The 21,731-nt window shown below is 43.5% G+C and overlaps 1 protein-coding gene across 44 annotated transcripts in view; it reads left to right on the top strand.

The window, feature by feature from the left end:
- The window catches only part of ANKS1B (ankyrin repeat and sterile alpha motif domain containing 1B), a 967,677-nt gene that overhangs the window by 802,818 nt on the left and 143,128 nt on the right, over positions 1-21,731 (top strand). For 11 of the 44 annotated variants that reach the window (XM_069490589.1, XM_069490591.1, XM_069490586.1 and 8 more), the window contains exon 1: positions 20,808-20,976. The exons of 27 other annotated variants lie outside the window; for them this stretch is intronic. The gene's annotated coding sequence lies outside the window, so the exon portion shown is untranslated. Of the gene's footprint in view, positions 1-20,292; positions 20,447-20,807; positions 20,977-21,731 lie in introns of those variants that run through there. 6 more of the 44 variants (XM_069490590.1, XM_069490588.1, XM_069490584.1 and 3 more) reach the window with 1 other exon arrangement.

Here is a 21,731-nt window from a genome sequence, read left to right as displayed (position 1 = left end):
TATTTCAGAATATTACAGGGATACAAATGCTTTGATTACACAAATTGCCTTTCCACCACCTGAGTCAAAGCTACAAATGTGCCCATCCCCCAGACAAAGCACTCTGCACCCATTAGGTATGAATTTACTCATCCCCTCCTCCACCCTCCCACCTGCCCAATACCCAATGAATGTTACTTCCATATGTGCACATTTAAGTGTTGATCAATTAGTTCCAATTTAATGGTGAGTACATGTGGTATTTGTTTTTCCATTCTGTGATACTTCACTTAGAAGAATGAGCTCTAGCCCATCCAGGATGATACGAGAGGTATTAGTTCACCATTTTTTATGGCTGAATCATACTCCATGGTATACACATACCACATTTTATTAATCCATTCATGTATTTATGAGTACTTCAGTTTTTCCACATTTTTGCAATTGTGAACTGTGCTGCTATAAACATCCGTATTTAGATGTCTTTGTTATAGAATGCTACAGATATTGATATACAAAGATATTCATCATAGGACTCCTTGTAATTCAGGAAAAAAATGAAAATGATCTAACATTAGGGAGATGGTTAAATAAATGGTGGAGCATACCTTAGAGTATCCTCTGCTTCTTTGCATTTCTCTTTACCAACTATTAATAGCTTCCTCAGGTACTACTCAACGTCTTCTGCGCCTGGTAGCTTCTGTTTATTTATAGCTTCTGCTTATTTATAACTTCTGCTTGTGCTTGATCCTACCTGGCCTCCCTTGACTCTACTACATTACTCTTTTTTGATCAGGTTCTCAGTTTCTGTCCCTACAACCAATTACCCAAGTCTCTCCCTACTTCCACATGTAAACTCCAAGGGAGAGAATCTCACTCTTCTAGCCAGTTGACCACCACCTCTGTGAAGGGGCTGGTTGGGGCCTGCAATGGGGAAGAGCAGTGGTGTATCCCCTGGCCCAGAACACAGCAGCCCGGGCAGGAAGTTAGTCCTTTATGTGGGAACTGTAGACATGGCAGGTACCATCTTGAACAGCATAGTTCCACGGCCTATGTATACTCACATCAAAATAATATCACATTGAACTTAAATAGCTTCTCTGCTTATTTTATCCACTTTACTTAAAAGAGCAGGGACCATGATTTGCTTAATTTTGTAACCCCAACCCCTCTTATTGTGCCTGGCATTCAATAGGTGTTCATGAAATGATTGCATTGTTATAAGAATTAAAGGAAATCATGAAGGTCGAGCATGTGGTGTGATCCCTGGAGTTAAGTAGCTGCCCCCAAAAATGTTCATTCTTTGCATTCCCCCAATCCCATCCCTCCTTTGTTCATGCAGGATTTGCTGCACTAAGTGGTGCCCAGGAAAGAGCTACTCACTAATCTCAGAGCTGGTGGGGCTTTTTTGTTATCATGAGATTCATAAACGGGGATAAATAACTCTTTACCCCAAATGCTTATAGTTCAGCTGCTACAAAATAAAAAACAAAACAAAAGCCTTCCAAACTTGTGATCTTACCTGTTATATGAGTTTGGCTCTTGTTGTCTTCTGTCTTCATGCAAATGGAAATTGAGCAGATATAGAAAGAAAGACCAGACAGTGATGTCCTCTCCACTGGGACCTTCAGTCAATGAAACAGGTTTGCAGGGACACTGGCTCTCTGGAGCATAGCTGGGGAGAGAGGGGCCCTGATACTTCCTGAGGGTAGTGTAGGGCGGGGATTGGGCCCCGGCCACTTGCTTGCTGTGTGACACTGAGGAAGTGGCTCAGCCCCTCTCTACATCAGTTTCTCCATCTGGAAAATGGCAACAATAGCAGTTGAATGTTGGGGCTGTTGTAAGGGTTAAGCAAACGAGCATTTGCCAATATCTGGTATGTAATAAAGACATAAAAACGTTTGCTGTTATTGAGAACGTGGTGCGACCAGGAATTGTCACAGACATCCTTTTTTAATCTGCATAACAACACGGGGAAATGAATGCTGGTGTCTCACCCTGCAATGAATAAACAAACCCAAGGGTCGGAGAGGTTAAGGCCATGCAGCCAAGTGAGTTCCACCAGGGCCATGTTCAACCACTGAGCACTGATAAGGCTGTGTGGCCGTTGATGGCCCATGCTGTCAGTATTTTGTTAAATATTTTGAATATCACCCCTGGTGGTTCTCGTCATGCCCAATGTCATCCTGAAAAGAAAACACTGTTCCTGACCCGTCTGGTAAGTACCCAAACATGTATGACCTCTTTCAGAACATTCCTATGTAAGCGATGTTCACTTACTCTGTCGCACTCGGAAATCATTTCCTCCTGCGTGGAAGTAAGTTGGAGAGACCGCTGCCTCCTGCCACCTCCTTAAACGTGGCTGTCAGAATGGAGAACAGCTCTTCCCAGACGCGGAAGCGTGCTCAGCAGTAAGCTGATTTAATTGTGATGTTCTTTTGAATCAGCCCACTGAGGTATTTGTATATTCCGCGGTGACATCATCGTGACTGATCTTAGCCGAATTGTCTACTCTAAACCTTGGATTGCTCCCTGTGGCTCAGCGGCTCGGCAGTGAATCATTCTTTTTTCCTGTATGTTATGACTATAACTTTTATTACTTCCTGAATAATGGAAGAGTCGAACACGGGGCTTTCCTTGGAGAGGAAATCAGAACACTTAGCAAACATACGTCAATAATCGTCCAGCCATGACATACCCAGGGTATGCGCTGGTGGAAGGAATGTAGTAGGGAGGCAGGACAGGCAAGACCTAGGAGATGGTGAGGGGCTGCGGAGAGGCCCCCGCCCTCAGCACAGCGCTGCTTGGTTGCATGAGACCAACGGACGCTGCCTCGAGGTGCGGTGCCTGAGAGAAAGCTGGATCGAGTCTTGGTTCTGCCAGTTCACCGCCGTGTGCGTGTTTCTGGCAAGTTACTCAGCTTCACTAGGCTTCAGCTTCTACACTAAAAAGAATTAATTCACTCATTTATTCACCCATGCATTTTTCTTGAGAATGTTTTTTGAGTGTTAGTTTGCTGGGGCTGCCAGAACGAAGTATCGCCGATTGGGGGGCCTAAACAGCAGCAGTTTATGGTCTCGCAGTTCTGGAGGCTACAAGTCTGGAATTAAGGTGTTAGCGCACAGGGTCAGTTCCTTCCTGGAGCTGTGAGGGAAGGATCTGCTCCAGGCCTGTCTCCCTGGCTTGTCAACAGCTGTCTTCTCTGTGTGTCTTCACATCTTCTCCCCTCTGCGGGTGTCTCTCTTCATGGGGCATTCTTTTTATAAGGACACTAGTCATATTGTATTAGGGCCCCACCCCACTCCAGTATGACCATACCTTAACTAATTACATCTAAAATAACCCTATTTCCAAATAAGGTCATGGGGACTTCAACACATGAATAGGGGCAAGGAGACAAAATTCAACCCATTACTCTGATGCTGAGGATATAGCAGTGAACAAGGAAGACAAAAATGCCTGGCCTTACTGAGCGTACGTTCTAGTGTGGATAGACAAACAAGATAGTTAAGTAAAATATGTAGTGTTAGAGGACGATAAAGTGCTTTAGAGAGAAAAGTAAAGCAGAAAGAGGGGGTGGTGACAAATCATCCTGGCATAGGGGAGTCCATAGTAAAGGTGGCCAAAGAAAGCCTCAAGGAGAAGGTTCACTGGAGTGGTCATCAAGGATGTGGGGGAAGACTGGGGTGGGGATGTCCCAGGCAGAAGGAACAGCAAACACAGAGACCCTGAGGTAGGGCACATCTGGGCCTTCAACCATCAGCAGGGAGGTCAGTGGGGCAGAAGCGAGTCCATAGGGAGGATAGTGATGGGTAGGGGACCAGAGAGATAAAGGTAGGGAAGGAAGTAAGGGTAGGAGGCAGAATATTGAGGCTCCTAGAGACCACTGTAAAGACTTTCTTTGGCTTTTACTCTAAAAGAACTGGAGACACCAAAGAATTGGAGTGGAGAGGGGATTGTGAGGATGTGGATGTGGCATGTGATACAAAGAAAGGGTGAGGATGAGCCCACGGATTTCTACCTGAGCAACTGGTAGACTGGATGTAGCCTTAACTGAGACGAGGAAGACTGTAAGAACAGTGGATTTTGGCTGGAAATTGGGAGTTTGTTTTTGGATATATTGAGATTGACGGGTCCACTAGACAACCATGTGGGCTGGAGATGAGCACTGAGGAAGTGTCAACATGTTGACAGCGTTTGAAGTCATGAGGCTGTACAAGATCACCAGGGGAGCTGGAGCAGATGCGGGCAAGGGCTGCACCTTGGGGTGTCCAACATTGCGAGGTCAAGATTATGAGGAGGAATCAGCGAGGGAGACAAAGAAGGAGAGGCCAGAATAGTAGGGGGTAAACAAGGAGAGTGTGGACCTGAGCAGGGAGGAGGACGGGGCTTAGGTCAAAGCAAGGAGCTGGATTTAGCAAGATGGAGGTCATTGGTTACCTTAACCCATCAGTAGAGGGTGGGATGAACATCTGATTGGAATGAATTAATGAGAAAATTGGAGACCCTAAGTACACACTTAAGGAGCTTTGTCATAAAAGGAGACAAAAAGTGAGTCAGACTAAATCAGATATTTCATACTCAAATGATTTGAAGGATCAGGCAGATGATACAAATGAGTGAAGTGGTATATAAGGATAAGATGTGATATAGAATGTGGAGAAATAAAGAGTATATGTCCTGCTTCAAGGTATTCTAATAAAAATAGAAACAAGTAATAATAAGTGTCAAATAAATAAATATCTCTAGGCCACCAGCATGCAATACCTGGACCAAATAATCTCCAAGGGCACTTTCAGTCTGAAGTTCTACAAATCTGGGTCATGAGGAAAAATTAAGTCCAGGTCACTTAATGGTGAGTCCCTGAGCTATAAATAGTCTTGCTTCTTTCTGAACTGGAGCTAAGCATTTGTCATGATTCTCCCAGGATTTGTGACGGAATCCCTTTTGTTCTTAATCTGCTTGTAAAAGCCGGAAACCAGAGTTGCAAAATGAGGACTTCTCAGCACCAGCGTCCATCCATCACACAGACAAATATTTATTAAGCAGCAGCTGTCTAGCCCAGGCACTGTGCCATAACATTTGAGACCATCCTGCCTTCAAAACTTCAGAGTTCACAGATGGATGACAGAGACAGGCAGGTGAACACACACGTGGTGTGATAAGGGCTCTAGCACAGAGAGACACAGTGTGGGCAATGGAGGATTTGCCTCTCCCAGATTAGGGGAGCAGGATCTGGAAGGTTTATAGGAAAACCAAATGATGCCTGGGCTGAGTGTTGATGGATTAGTTGGAGGTGGAGGGCACAGAAAGAGAGGAAGGTTACGAACATGATGACAGTGCAATGCAGCTAGTTCTCCCGTTGAGTGACCTTAGGGTACTGTGGCAAGGGCCAGGGATTACTACGCTCAGAGTAAGACGCTCACTCTGGAGCCAGACTGCCTTGGTTCATAACCTCAGCGTTGCCACTTACTTTTGCCCCGAGCAAAGCTCTTAACTCTGCCTTTAAGTTTCTTTGTCTCTAAAATGGAGACTTAATATAATAATACCTACTTCAAAGGGTTCTGGTGAGAATTAGTACATTTAATAAAGCATTTAGAAGTGTATCTGATATGAAGCAAGTGCTATGTGCTTGCTGTTATTATCAAGGAACGCTTTCAGGAGGAAGTAACACAGAAAAGAACAGTATTCTGGACAGAGAACTGACTGAAGGATGTGAGAGGCAAAGAACGTCCCAAAGGCACTGAGTCAGGCCGTCCCTGGAGATCTATCAAAGGGGTCAACTAAGGAGATACTGGAGTTGAGGCTAGAGAGGTAGATAAGGTCAGGATCACATGCTTGTTTCTTCCTTTGCTAGTAATAAATGACTTAGACAGGAAGAGCTTAGGAATCAGCTCTGACCAAGCCATCGGGAGACAGTTTGTGGAGGTGGGCAGGAGGTAGGGGAGTTGCTTTGCTAGGGCAGCAACAAGACCAGCATACCTGGTGGCATAGAACAGACTTGTGACATCATCTGCCTTGCACACACCAAACAATGGAAAACATTATGGAGAATTACTGTTTGGCATGAATCCAATGGCTCATTGACAATCACTAGCTATCATCTGTTTAAAAGACCACAATCCCTAAATTGATTATAGTCCAGAGTAGTGCATTCATCTCTTAGAGCAAAAATAATCCAACTCATGCCCCTGCATTCCCTAAGGAACCACTCACTATGTTTTTACTGAGTAAATATTTGGAAAAAGATTTGTGCTCATAATCTCAACATGTAGATTGGTTTCTCAGGGCAGTACAGTTTACATTACAGCCAGTGTATCCAAACCTCCTTGGGCTGTATAATGCTTTCTTTAGATCCCTGAAGACTCTGGAATCATCTCAGTTTCATCACCTTGACACCTTGATTCTACAAATACAATGACAGCTATTCCTTGCTGAGGCATAAATCTATTTTCTAACCTCAGAATCAAGCAGTAAATCATTTTATACTAAGCAGTCCAAGGGAACTTTGCTTAGGACCTTGTCACTAATATAAAGTTCATCAGTAAGATATCACAGTTAAAGGAAAAAAAAAAAAACCTGCTGCAGGATTTTTATCTCCAGATGGTGGTGATGGGCTTGTCATTGAAATCCTGTAGCCCTTCCTCAGTTCTCCATATGTTGACAGAGAGCCCGTGCAGACATCTCCATGAATGTTACCTCTGTGTTTTAAGAACTTCTGCCAGTATCCTGCCTTCCATTTCCTATGATTTTCAGATTTGGCTACTTTGAGAACTAGGGTGCTTCTTTCTTATTTCATATCTCTGGATCATATGTTGGCGGCGCTCCCTTGGAGAGTTCTGGATCCATGATACACAAAATAAACACTAAAGTCATAAATATTGAACAAATTGGCTGTAGAATGCTTCTCTTATGTCAATGAAGACATTTGGAATGGTGTTGGCTTCATCGATTGTTGATTCTGTTTCACATTAAAACTAATTTTAAATGCACTGTTTACAAGTTTCTTCAAATTGACTAAAATTCACTGGATTCTTTCCTCTTCTGATCTACATATTGGTTTATAAGTTTGGTAATTTGCAGTGACACTATTTCTGATGTATTCTATCTCCTTCATACCCTAATTTGAGTAAGTTTTTTTTTTTTTATTTTTCTGAACTTTCAACATGTTCTGTATATATTCCATTGAAGCTAATTCTGTTTCCTCTGCTCTTTTGGAAGCCTGATAATTACATACATTTCGGGTGCCAACAAGCTAGATATCTTGCTACTTTCTAACTCCTTTGTGCTCCTTGTAATCGAGTCCCATTTCTTCCTCTTGCATATTGTTTCTGTTTTAAGTATCGCCATATCATTAACAAGAGCAAATATTTATTGAATGTCCACTCTGTGGTGATGAGGTTAGATGAGGTGTGGGGTGGAATTAGAAAATGAACTATGCTAAGTAAAATAAAGAACTGTAGAATGGGTTGTGTACATATACATCCGTACACATATGTATGTATTAATATAGTTGTGAGTCAAAGTTCACTTCCTTTGTTTTGTTAGTTTCTCTTGCCTTATTGAAAGCAAAACCTACATTTCCCTTTAGCCTCCCTCCTTTTGAATTCTAAATACTTTTTTCTTTGTGATTTTACCGATAGAATGTTGTTCATAAAGCACAGATAGGCTCAGAGTCTGTCAGCAGAAGAGTTAAAAACCTCCACCTTCCCAGCTAACCGTGGCCCACAGGCTGCTAATTAGCTTGATGGATCAGCACCTGGTCTGGTTATGAATGCTCCGAAGCCCATTGGCTGCTGGCAGCTGATTCCCGGCTCCCTGAGGTTTGGAGATGTATCAACCTGAGCAGAGAGAGCTGGCACTTGCTTAAAGGGTAGCTGTAGCCAATTATTCATGTGCTCCTTTGGACTGGACTTGGCTGAAGGAAGAATCATGCTCTTAGACACATTTGAGGCAGGCTTTTCTTGCACAGTGGATTGCATCGACCTGGCACACTTTCTTTTTTTTTTGGTGTCAGTACAGTACAAGGACTAAAATCAGTATGATCCTACAGCTATCTAAGGGATGGCAAGATATGCTATATATTTTTTTCCTATATTCTTGTTCTCCCTTTCCATTTCTACTTTTTGTTCCCCAGGAATGCTTAAAGTCAATTTGTCTTATCCTTCTGATTTCAGTGAGGTTTTTAAATATATGTATACGGGTAATGCCTGGTTTATATGACACCAAAACTCTAGGTAGTCTACTAATGTTTCATAGACCAGGAAGGCATTGTGCACTGGGCATGGATCTGTAAGCTCTGTTTTGCTACGTAGTAGCTGCGTGACTTCAGGCAAGTTTCTCAGCCTCTTCGAGCCAAGTGTACCCCATCAGTAAACGGGAGAGACTAATTTCTACATCAAAGGGTCATTGAAGTGATTATACAAAATCATATTAATTTCTTTCCTTTAGTAGTTACTACTCACATTTATTAGCCCTCAACATTTGAGAGCCCATTGTGTGCTAAGCCTGATGGTGGGGCTTGTGGAAGAATATAGACTGAACTTCTGCTGTCACACCCTCTAGAAATGCATGGCCTGAACAAAGAGAGAGATCACGCAGAGAATAATGCCATGACCCAGCATCAGCTCTGTGCTCATCTCCCAGCACGTGCTATTTTCATTTGTGCCAACGTGGATGTCACTCTCAATACCTTTTTGAGACACTGACACCCCTTGCCTGCATTAATCTAATCACACACAAAAGCGTTAGTGGGTCACTTAGTCTTTACAGAAAATTTCAAGTAGATGGGTAGGTTGGGGTGTTTATAGCACAGACTCAATCCAAACAACTGGTTTCGAGCCCCATTCGGTATTTCCATTCTCTAAAGGCCATATCATCACTAGTGCACTCTTCAAGCAAACCTCTTGAGTTACCTGAGTATGTTCATGCGATCTCATGCTTCTCCTCAAGCAGCTTATCAAATATTTCTTCCAAACTAATGTAGTGCTAGAGTAATGCAGGTAGATAAAATTCTCTCCATCTCTTCATACACACACCACCTTATTTAATTCTCACAATATCCTTGTGAAGTAGGTATTATAATACCAGTTCTACAGATAAGGAAACTAAAACTCAGAGAAGTTAGGGAGCCACCCCAAGGGGTAAGCCCTATCTTTTATATTTGTTGTAAGAATTAAATAGAATGATATCCTGTTGAGTGCTGGCCCCAATGCAAGTCACAAAGAAGGTAATGGCAGCCTCCCCTAGCAATAGAAATAATAGAAGTAAACATAATAGTAGCAACATTCTTGTCTTATCCAGCTTGCATGGGTATCATGATGAATATCAACTACAGGGCTGGCTATATAGTTTGTAGGGCCTAGCCAGGGACAGGGATGTCAATCTCCTTTTCCTAAAGGCCCACCACCCCAGCATATAGCAGACAGGTGACTCCCTAAGGGATTATACCCTCTAGGCCAGGATACACTTGGTACTTGGGTAACCACCATGTTGCGCACTGAACAAGCTACAATGTTGCAGTTAGGGACAAGGATGCCCACAGCCTTGCTTACCCCAAGAAGCCACAGAGTAGATGACCCTCTATGCTCAGACCCAGACCCTGTATCTCCGCTAGCGGAGCAGAGAGGACAAAGACTGAATGCAGGCCAGTGCCTCCCCTTCCCCTGTCAATGCCACCGGATTGCTACTCAGGCAAAGGGAAGCAGTGGTTGTGGGGTGAGCCAGAGACAGGAGGGCAGGGCCCTGAGCAGCATGAGATAGGGAGCAGGCAGCCAAAAACTCATCCCAGGAAGGTAGGGTAGCTCTGTGGGGCAACACTGGTCACATGTCCATGGAGCCAGCCCTGACCCACAACAAATGTGCAAATGGGGAGATGTTGGACAAAGGGTACCAACTTGCAGTCATAAGATGAATAAATTCTGGAGACCTAACATATGGCATGGTGACTATAGTTAATGCTAATGTATTGTATACTTGAAATTCACTAAGAGAGTAGATCTTAGGTATTCTCACCACACGCACACTCAAAAGTAACTATGTGAGGGATAGATATGTTACTAGCTCAATTATGAAAATCATCTCACAATGTATATGTATATCCAAACATCACATTGTACACTTGAATATATACAAGTTCTACTTGTCAACTATACCTCAGTAATGCTGGAAGAAATAAACCAAAAAAATTCTTAAAAAAAAACAACAAATGAATATGCAAGTGCTTCAAAATCTTTAATGCTATACGATGCAAAGCATTATTGCTCATAATCACCATTATTAGGTACTAGCAACTCTATTGGGCATTTACTTAATAGCCCCAGATTTGTAAGAGCAAAGGAGGGCTCTGATACATTTGTTTTGCCCCCAGGGAGGAAAAAACGTTAGGTGCTTCAGCTGACAGTGGTCATGCATTCCAAGTGACAGGGCGAGGCCAGTCTCCAGGGAGCATCCCTGCCCTTGCCACAAGTTTCCCTTATAATATACACGCCAAGGCAGAGACACTGACTTCTCAGATCAGAATCTTGGATCCTCCCTTCCAAGCAGGAGAAAGAAACTCCTGCCCTGGGGCTTCCGACAGCATCTGTTTCCTTCCACCCACCTCCCCAGGAACGTGGGGTTCTCTGTCATACCCCCTGCATTAACCCAGAACTTGAAAATCAGGGATGTCCTGGTGCCTTGGGTCACTTCTCGGTCCCGCGGGTACAGACTGCAGCCCCCACCCCCTCACAACTTACACATAGATTTGATTCCACACATTTCGATAGAGGAGGCCTGCAGGGACATTTTTGTTTGATATTTGTAAAAGCATTCAGTGATTTGGAATAAAACAGTTATGAAACAGCTTCTTGGTCTACATCGTAGTGGGAGAAAGCAGCTGAGAGAAAGGGGAGAAAAAGCAAATTAGAACATTCCCACCCTCCGTACCCACTAGGGACCCATTTAGAGCAAAGTAGTAATTTACTAAATGATAGCCTAATGGCCTGAAAGAGTTAATGTGCCTTTCCCACTTTATTTCTACCCAGAGAGTCATTTCTGCCCTGAGGGTACACTAGTCATTCCATCATAGGTCCTGACAGAGTATGGAGACCTGGCAGACTGGATTTTCACAGCCCTGCGCTGTAGACTCCACCCTAGAATTCAATAGGAAGGGAGTGGGCTGAGGGTTCTGGAGGAACGCCCCCATCCCACCCCCGCCACAGCAACTCCAGGGACTCACATTCCTTTCTTCCTTGGGGCCTTTCTCTTGTGAGCCCATGAGGGTGAAAGCAGGCACTACCACAAGCATCGGGCTGACTGCTGTCCTTCGAAAGAAAGAATGTTTTAGAGCAAAGCTGTTATCAGTCCCTGTTCTGATGAAGCCCAGCTTCATCACAGATGGCCCAGTGTGGTACCTGCACTGTCGTGGGGAAATGCGTGAAGCTTGGAGTTAGGAGTTTTTAGTTCCCGCCGTGTACTACTTACTAGCTGTGTGACCTTGAGCAAGTCAATGAACCTCTTAGGAACTCAGTTTTTTCACATATAAAATAGGAAACACTATTACTAATAGCAGCTTTCTGAGTGGTGGTTTTTAATTCAGATATCATGTGAATATGTTCCAACTAAAAAATATCTTGTAACTGCTAATTATTTAAGGAAACAGCATAGCATCATGAAGAAATCATGGATCTCAGAGCCCTATATCCTGGATTTAATTCCAGTGCTGTTTGCTCTTGGAAAAATACTTAATTTCTCAGACCTCCACAATTTCTTCATCTGGAAAAAAATCATTACTAAAATAATAATAATGACTCCACAGCATTGCTGAAGTAATACATATAAAAGGCCTGGTGCGTAGTAGGTATACAAGAAATATGTTTCTTCCCTTTCTACCTCTTTGCCATTCCCAGAAACATCTTCCACCTGTCTGCACTTCCCTTTGGTTCCTGGACCTCAAGGTCACATTCTCATCCCTCGTGGCTCAGGCAAATCCTGCGGGACCCTCGTGCTGACTTCTCTGGGTCTTCTCCTCTGCCTCCTGGGATGCTGGCAGGAGGAGAGAGGGGAGAAACCAGTCTTGAGGGCTGAACATAAAAATGTGATTCTGACCTGCTTAAAGGTCTATGCAAAAACTGCAGGTCCTTTTAAAAATTTGCTTTGGTTGTGCATCCAGCTCTGTTCTTGATGATTTCTCTTACTTAACATGGAACCAGATTCGGTTAAAATTTTAAGGAAATGTATAGAGCTATCCTGTGCCCTTGGAAGCACTGACCCCATGGATTTATTGTATCTCTTGGGAAACCAGCAGAACCTTCATCTTTCCCACCCAAGTTGTTTCTCCCTGTTTTTTCACCAACTGTCTAACTTCCGGAGGTCATCCTAGCCTCCCCGTCTCTCTCGTCCTTACTCTACATTCAGTCACCTCTATGCTCCATCTATATATCTCTGGATCCATCTTTACCTGCTTTGTCCCCACCCCCACAGCCCTCATTTCAGCCCCTTACCATTTCTCACCTGGATTCCTGCAGTGGCTTTAAAATAATATTTGTATCATAGGATTGTTTTGAGAATTAAATGAGATAACAAATTTTTAGATACCATGTTTTAGCATAACCTAGCACATGGCCCCTGGTCTCTAGTGGGTACAAAATAAGTGATAACTATACAAAAGTTTCAGAAAAGAAATGTTCACTCAGTGTAAGAAAAAATTTTGTAGTAGTATAAGTCCTAAAGATGGGATAGTTCTTGAGCTGGTAATGAGCTCCCTGGACACTGGAAGAGTCCAAACCTTGGTTGAATGACTCTTTCACTAGAAGTTGTAGAGAAGACTCAAACATCAGATAGGAGGCTGAGATATGTATATTTAAGTTCCCTGCTGAATAAACAGGACACTTTCAGTTACAAATGCCAGAAATACAGCTCACAATGGCTGAAGCAAAATGAGAAATATATTGGCTCACATGAGAGATAAAGTCAGAGGTTTCAGGCATGACTGGATCCAGAGCTTCAAAAGCTATCACTGGAATCTGCAGTCTCTCACTCTGTATCCTGCTCTGCCTTCCTCCACAATGGCTTCGCTCTGGGGCAGAGGCTCTCCACAGTCTGGCCCTTGGCAGACCCAGGCATTAAATTCAGCACGCTGGTAATACCAAGCTCACCAACTCAGACACCCCAGTGAAAGGAGTGCTCCTCTTTTCTGGTAGTTCCAATGGAGTCGCGGTCCTGACCTCCACGAATAACCACTGTGGCTGCCTGATGGAATCCTCTGATTTGCCAGTGGACCAAGGGCCCAATCCATGGTCAGCTCTTCTAGGAATTTTCTAGGATTTCATGGCTGAAGTTGGGAGAGGTGGGTCCCCAACTGAAAAATCAAACTACTGGTAACAAAAATAGAGGAACTGGGCATTGAGCAGGAAAGAACAATGGACATCAACCATGCATGCCTATCCTAAGATTCAATTATTTCAACTGCAGATTATTTTTAATATCATGTAATTCTTTCTCCTTTTGTCCTTCTGGTATATTTCAACATCCTTAATGTGCATTGCTGGAGAATTATCAGAATGATGTATATAATCACCATCAAATGACAGACTATCTTGTCTTCCACAAAATCCTGTGGAGAAAAAAATTAAACCTTTTTAATGAGTCTACAATACAAAAAGTTACTGTCCACTCCCAGGTGCATGGGCTCCTTCTTGCTTATGCAGCTGATAAGCGCACTGGAAGGTGCTGTGGGAATAAGCTTTGTTATTTAGTCCTGTTGATAAGTTGGAGTAGCCTATTGATTCTGAAGGCCTATGAATTAATACTAGGGTGAATTTAATTCTCTGGTTGCATAATTATTGTGCTCCAGGCATTGTGCTAGATTTTTACATGGGTGCGCTCATTTAATCCTTAAACTGTTCTTGTCCTTAAAGAACAATTATCCCTACTTTACAGATGTAGAAACTGATGTGCAGTAAAGCTAAGCAACTTGCTCAGAGTCTACAACTAGCAAATGATAGAGCTGAACGTGAACGGAGGTCTGAGTCCATGGATTTTTTCTACACATTATGCTACCTCCTTGAAGACTCAAAATATGAGTCTCCAATATGCTTTAAACCTATTTTTTGGAACCAAAAAATCATATCTTCTGGTCTGACTCATTTAAAGAGGGCTGTCGTGGGACATTTGGGATGTATGGCTACTTAGGAAATTAGACAGACAGCTCAGGTTACTGGAGGCTTCTTCTCTCATTTCTAACTTTGAAAGTTGTTTTGGGTGTTGAGCACAGCCACTCTGTTGGTTAAAGGTGTTAGAAAGATGAAGTACTTACCAACTTGCTATGCAGCTGAAACTGACTCTCGGGGGCCAGTTGTATGCAAAGGTTGCAACCAAAAGTCTTATCTACGGCTCAGTAGAGCAGTATGTGGCTCGGGCCTTGAATATAGTTAACATTCAAAAGAAGTCCCTAGGTCTTAATTCAGAACACTAGGGCAGAACATTTCTGGCAGATGGGTCTCAGTGTTTACATTCATTCCCCCTGGATTCCAAGCCTGCTTGCCTTCAGGAAAAAGTGTGAAGTCCCTTCTGCTCACTCTGGGTTGTGTTAGCTTGGTATTCAGATCTGTAAATAAACCCACGGTTAATAGGTGGTGTGTTATTTTAAATTTGCCGTCGAAACAAAGGGATTTTTCCACAGCAAAAGAATGATCAAGCAATAAAAATAATAAAATCTATGAGTTCTAGAAGTCAGTTTATGCCTAATTTATGTCATTAATGACAAGCAAACCCTAAGTACAAGGGAGAACTGTGCTGCTTCTATGGTGGACATATACCACCAATAGCCACATACATCTGTTCACCACTCAGCCTTTCCCAATGCCTCACTTTCTTGGGTCTCCTTAATTCTGTTGTTTCCCCTTTCTGATTGAGGTCCCATGCTTTCTATCAACACTTACCAACTTTTTAATTTTTTTGCAAAGTGTAAAACCCTCCTTTCTACATATTGGAAGGTGAAGCTCCACAATATCATGATTATAAATCCATATTCATAGTGCTCCTATCTCTACAATAGTTTAATTCTGATTAGAAACTGTTCACACAGTTGAAAAGACTTAGGAATGGGCTTTCCCAAAACTCTTCTATCCTAGCCACGTTGGCCATGTTTCATCCCACAGTGTAAAATGAAAAATACAGATGCTGTCCAAAGTTCTGATCACAGATCTCTTTCATAATTCTACCTGTGAGCCTAGCTGACAATAATCCACTCTCATGCCTTCCAACTACCAGGAATCAGTTGATGGCAAGTTTAAATCCCTTCCTCCTATCTCTCCCCTGAGCTCCAGATTTATATTCTTTCTGTTTTCTGCATGTTTCTATACAGAAAGCAACTATTAATAAAATTCAACATGTCCCAAGCTTTCTTTAACTTGCTCAGTAAATATTTACCTAATGCCTATTTGGGACCAGGAGCTAAAGGTAAATAGAGGATCACATAAACAAGGCTCCTGACTTCATGTTTATATGGGAGATTTATAATTAAGTAATAGCTTAAAAATGATAAATGCAATATTAGTGGAGGCAAAGTTACTGTAAGACCAAAAGAGGACTCCCTTGGCCAGTGCAGGGCAAGGGAAGTATAAAAGTTTTCCCAGAGTAAGTCACATGTTAGTTGAAATCCATAAGGATAAATTGGAGTTGTCCAGAGACAGAGTTCCACAAGGCTAGAGTTCATCTCTAATTTGCCTTCCTATCCCTTAGCAGCCAGCTCAACGTTTGACATCATAGGCATTCAATAAATCTTTCATAATGAGTAAAAGTATTTTTATATCACTATCTTTAAAAAAAAAATCACAAATAGTATAAAGGACCATGGACAGCTCTCCCTAGTGAATATACGCATACACATGCATGCAAACACACAATTCTAAGATTGACTCTAAGTTATCAGAGCTTTAATATAAAACCAAAAGGTGTTCACTCTCTCTTGCTTACTTCCTCATCACCTTTTCATCCTATTTATATCTGAGACTACCTCCCTGGGGCTTGTTTACTTATCTGTGATATTTCTAGCCTTAAGTTTTGTAAGGTTGGCATTATAATTGTGAAGGACGGAGGCAGCTTCTATTTCAGTAGGTTTGTGCCATGCCTGCTTTTTAATGATATTTTCAAAGGATTTTTCCTTGCTTAAAAATGCTCAAAACAAATGACAAGATCTGCAATATAATAATGTAGAATACTATGATAAGCTAACATTGAAATAAGAAAGATCCTTTAATACTCTTAAATATGAGAGCATTTCTTCCTCCAAGAACCTCAAAGCAGTTCCCTTGAGTATATCATTCTCTTAAGAACAAGTCATAAGTGAATTTGTATTACACAGTGGAATTCCATCATCCATGAAAACCGATCTACCTAGTTTCAGGTGCTAAATCTATATGGATCTGTTGAGAGAGGAGTGACTGCCTTCTTGTTTATTAGCTTCCTAACCCAGAAAACTGTCCTCATACTAGATTTGCATAATTCTCCTACATAGCTCCAGATGGAATAATCAACCCTGTTGGCACTTTTCCCTTGTTTTCCTGGAAATTTTACTAAAATATTCAATCCCTTCCAGGTTGGGGTTGTCGCCTTGGAGGTAAAAGGTATCCATCCCTATTCTATTTCAGAACTCTTGGACATTTTATCAGAGTGCATATCTCCATTCTGTGAATGTGAGAGATGTTCAATAAGGGTTTAAAAAATTTTAGCTAACATTTTTTGGGTGCTTATTATGTGCAAGATACTCCAGTTAATGCTTTACATGCTGTATCGGTTAGGGTTCAATAATAGAAGCAGAGCTAGTAGGAGACATATTCTGAGAGATTTATTGCAAGGAATTGCCTATGTGATTGTGGGTACTGGCTAAACAAGTCGACAATCTGTAGGGCAAGCCATCAGGAAGGGCAGGCTGGGACTAAGGGAATGGGCTGAAACTGCTATCCACAGGTGTGGAATTTCTTCTTCTTTAGGGAAGTCTCAGCTCTGCTCTTAAGGCCTTTCAACTGGTTGAATCAGATTATCTAGGATGATCTCCCTTAGCTAAAGTCAATTGACTTTGTACTTTAATCACGTCTACAAAATACCTTCACAGCAACACCTCCATTAGTGTTTGATTGAATAACTGGAGACTTAAACCCAGCCAAGTTGGCACTTCAAAACACACAACAACGACAACAAAAAACAACCACACCTGGGTAATCTCATTTCCTCCTATGCACAACTCTGTGAAGTAGCTTTCATTATCATCACATAATTTTACAAACTGGAATGATAAGGTGCAAAAAAGTTAAATAACTTAAGATCACAAACTATTAAGCAAAATACCCATGGTTTGAACCCACAGAGCTTATTCCAAAGTTAGAAGATTATCTCTTGCATTATACTACCACCAAACAAATGAATAAATTATTAAAATTATATTCCTCTAAATCAGTACAAAGGACCTCATACCAATGTTTTACATATCTCTTAGAAAAGTTACCACTATCTTTGGATTTGTGGGACTGGAGTATTCAACATGATCCTCTGCATAATTTTTAATACAAAGGAATTATATAAGAAATTTGAGAATCTCAAATGTTACTCCTTTCTGATATAAATGGCTGTTCTTAAACAAGCAGTTTATGTTGAGAGGGTTGCATTCTTGATGACCTGTATTAGAATGAATGTTTTGCTTTTCAGTGAGGATGCAGAAAAGTTAGAAATTGGTACCATAAGAGTTTTTTTATTCTCATTTTGCAAGGAACAATATGTTACTTAATATTACCAGAGTATTATAAATAAGATGTAGATATATTCTAAGAAAAGGAACTTGAGACTATGCATTATCTGTATTTCAAATGACATAAATTGGAAATTGTTTTTTAGCAAAAAAACAAAATTAGGTAAGTAAAAAATAATTCTGACATTGAATATCCTGAAACATCATAATATCATGGTAAGTGGCTGAACAAATGGCAAAAATTCATAGTTTTGTGCCTGCCTCTAATTAGGGTGGTCCCGAGGCAAGTGACTTAACCTCTCTAGGTTCAATTTCCTTTTCTATGGCCTGAGAGGGTTTCAGGAAATGATCTCGTATATCCTTTTTGCTGTTCTGGAACATAAAAATATCTACAATTTCAACAATGTAAATAGAAGCTGTTTTAGTGCCAAAGAGGAAAAAGTCATTCTGTGAATTATTTAATGTTATTAGTATTACCCCAACTAATAGGAGATTGCATGGATAAGATCTTTATGTTTTTATTCTGCCTACCTGGAGGTTATCGCCAAATTTCATTAGTGCCGTGTTGGAGTTAATCTCCAGGATTCTAGTATTTAGTGTGTGACCTGATTGTGCTGACTGGGGCATAAGTTGCAGCCACCATGGACAGCGACTCCCCCTCCCGATCCCCTCTCAAGAAGCGTTTTCACCAGCCAAGCCGAGAAATTGACAGAGAATTAAATTTCCATCACTTTCTAGAGGTGGTGCAGATCCAAAACAATCTATAGAGCTCAAATGATTCTAGAGTGCAGAGGACTGGATACAATGGAAAAATGATAGTACACCTCCTTTCCAAATGGCCTGTAGTTCGTTGCTAACAAATGACAGCTCTTTGAGGTTGCCCAATATTGTTACCAAAGAACAATATCCACAAGAGAATGATGCCCTAGGAAATGTCATCCTTCAGTCATTTTCACGATTGGGAAACCAAGAAAACACCTACTTTACCTCAAATCACAGATGTTTGCATTGCAGAACGATAAACAGAACAAAATTGCCTGACTTCTAAACCCATTGAAATTGTAGATATTTTTATGTTCACTAATCTCAAAAACAGAGATAATCAAACATGCCCCAGTCAAGTAGTCAGGTCACATTCACTACAGAGCGCACCAGTCAAGGGGCAGTCATGTCCAGTCTGTTTCTCTTGCTATACGTGTAAGACGTAAAATCAAAAAGTTTTATGAATTCATTATGTAAATGAGAAATGATTCCCATATGATTAAATGCTCATTCCGCAGCCTGACAGGCCTGGGTTTACGTTCTGGCCTTCGTTAGCAAGGTGGCTTCAGGTATACTATCATCCTGAACCTCACAGAAGCAGTGACAGGAGGGTGAATAAACAGGGGGCATTTAGAGTTTCCCGTTTAAGGAAGAGAATGTTGTCCCGCAACTACTGGTTGCAGATCTCTCCAAGCCTTTTTATTTTAATCTGTAAAGTAGGGATAGTAATGAAACCTACTTCATAGAGTTGTGAGAATTAAATGAGATAATACATAGATGTCTGGCAAATCATAAGTGCTGGGTAACTCCAGCCCATTATTTTTTAAAAAAAAAAGGTTCACATTTCCATTTCAGGGCCTGAAGTTTTGCAGTTGATTAAAATCTTTATTTGCTTTGGTTTTAAGGCAAGAAATGCCTACTCTTGAAGTTTAGAAAATGAATGTCCCCTGAACAGGGTTGATTATTAGTACTGTTGGGAGTTCATCAATCATAATGTTATATATTCCCATAAATACTTTTACTTAAAGAACCTTCGTTCCAGCCTATTCACAGACCATTCGGCTGCTGTTACCTTGTTTTAAGACACTGGTTATTCTCTGTGGGAATCTGTGGTTCTTATCCCAGACCAAGTGGGCAACTCACACTCATGGCTGGGCCGTTGAAAAACCGAAGAACTGAAACCCGATATGTTCACTCAAATGTTACTGTAATATTAAGCAGCCTGTAAGCCACAAGTTATTTTTATTTATTTATGGCAAGGAAAAAAAAAACATTGGGATTAAAAAAATGAACGAAAAATCTTGTCATTTAAGGTCAGATGTACTTCATTTAATTGGCATAATTTTGAAAAGAAATCTTTGCCAAAGTAAATTTCTACAACTGTTGGTAGTCGTCCAATGGTAGCATTGGTGGAAACCGGGGGCCGGGGTGAGGGGCATTTGAACCTTATCAAAATCTTACTCAAAAGCTTAACCGTGACCCTCCAAGTCTACCGGGGGTCGATCGTACCCCTCTGAGAACAGCTGGGACGCAAGTCCAACACACAAGTTGAGGACTGCTCTGGCTTGTTCTGCGCCGTCAACATCAAGCAGGTTGGTGAGTGGGAGCAAACCCGAGGTGGTCCCTGGGGTAGAGCAGGACCTGCCTTCTCCCCCTCGTCCTCCTCTCCCAGCAGCGGCGACGGCAGTGACGGTGAAGGTGGCGGCTGCTGCCACCGCTGCTGCCGCTGCCGAGCTGGTCACCTGGGCGCCTGCGGAGCCGCCCGGCTGCTCCCGCCCCGGCGGCCTGTCGGTGCGAGGAGGGGGCGGCGGAGGAGCGAGATATCCATAGTAACCGAGGATGCGAGGGGCGCCGAGCGGCAGCGAGTGCGGGAGGAGGGAGCCCCCGCGCGCCGGCAGCCCGCCGAGCTAGGCGCCCCGCAGCCCCCGCGCGCCAGTGCCGGGGCCCGCAGCGCTCCCGCAGTTAGGGTCCTGCCGAGCGGTAAGCCCTCCCCGGCAACTGAGCCGACACCTCCCACCCTCGCGGCCGCCCACCCGGGAAGCAGCCGCAGAACAATGGAGAGCGCCGCCCGCAGCCCTGGAGACGGCGCTCGGGGGAGGACGCGCTGCTGCTGGTGCTGTCGCCGCCGCCGCCGCCGCCCGGGCCGGCGCGCGCCGCGTGGGGCCGGGCGCGTGCGAGGGCGCGTGCGAGGGCGCGCGGCGGGGGGCGCGCGGCGGGGGGCCGGGGGTGCGCGCGCGGGCCCGGGGAGCTGGCGGGGAGAGCCCGGCGCTCGGCGCAGCGCAGCGCGGCCCGGCTCGGCGCCTCTCCCGCCCCTCCTCGGCGCGCTCGCCCTCGCCTCGCCGCTCGCGTTCGCTGGGGGCGCCCAGAAAGATGCACAGAGGCAACGGCTAGCGGAGCGCAGCTTCCAGCCACATGTCCGCGTCCTCGGGGGCCGGAGCCCGCCAGCCCTCGCGGATCCCGGCTCGCGGCCAGCTCGCCGCCGCTGCCGTCGCTAGTGCCGAGCGGCTCGGGTGAGTAGCGGCGTGGCGGCGGGCGGCACGGGGCACGGCTTCCCCCGCGGTCCGCGGCCCCCGCGCGCCGAGATGCGGCTCCGAGAAGTGGAGCCGCAGCTGGAGCAGAGGAAAAGAAAGCCGAGTTGGGAAACCTGGGGAGGCTGCGGAAACCGTCCGCCGGGGCATTTGCTGCAGCCGCGGCTAGCGGTCTCTACGGTGTGGGCTTTTTCCCCACCAAGCCTGTTTTGGTTATTGATTCCCTCACCAACCCCGTGTTGGGTGCATTTTCCATTTCCTCTCCTCATCTTTGCGGTTCCGAGGAGTTTGAAGGGGTAAATTGCCGGGTGTCTTTCCAAAGGGTTTGACTTTCACGAATATATATTTTCCAAAGGTCATTTATCTTCAGTATTAAAAAGCCATGCCAACTGCATGCCATTTCCAGGTGCGCTTTGAATCACCTTAAAGGAGTAGCAGGGAGAATAGAGGCTGGAAGGGTTGGTGTTGAGTGTGCTCTCTCCTCTCGTATTTTTGAGACATTGATTAATCGGAGGGGGACGTGGGCATGGACTTTCCAAGGCTGCGCCTTGGAGAGCAGTAACAGAGCAACAGAGGCTGCGATTTGCTGCTTTCGTGAAGGTCGGGTCAGTGTTTCCTTTGAAATCCCAATTTTCCGTGCATGTAAGTTGGATGTAATTTTACTCCCGGCTAAAACTTGCCAAAGCCAAACGAGGTCTCGTTTTTTATAAGGATGCTGCCACTGCGGCTTTATTTAT

Source organism: Eulemur rufifrons, chromosome 16 (genome assembly GCF_041146395.1).
Source record: "Eulemur rufifrons isolate Redbay chromosome 16, OSU_ERuf_1, whole genome shotgun sequence".
Taxonomy (NCBI): Eukaryota; Metazoa; Chordata; class Mammalia; order Primates; family Lemuridae; genus Eulemur; species Eulemur rufifrons.
This window is presented reverse-complemented; position numbering and strand designations above follow the sequence as displayed.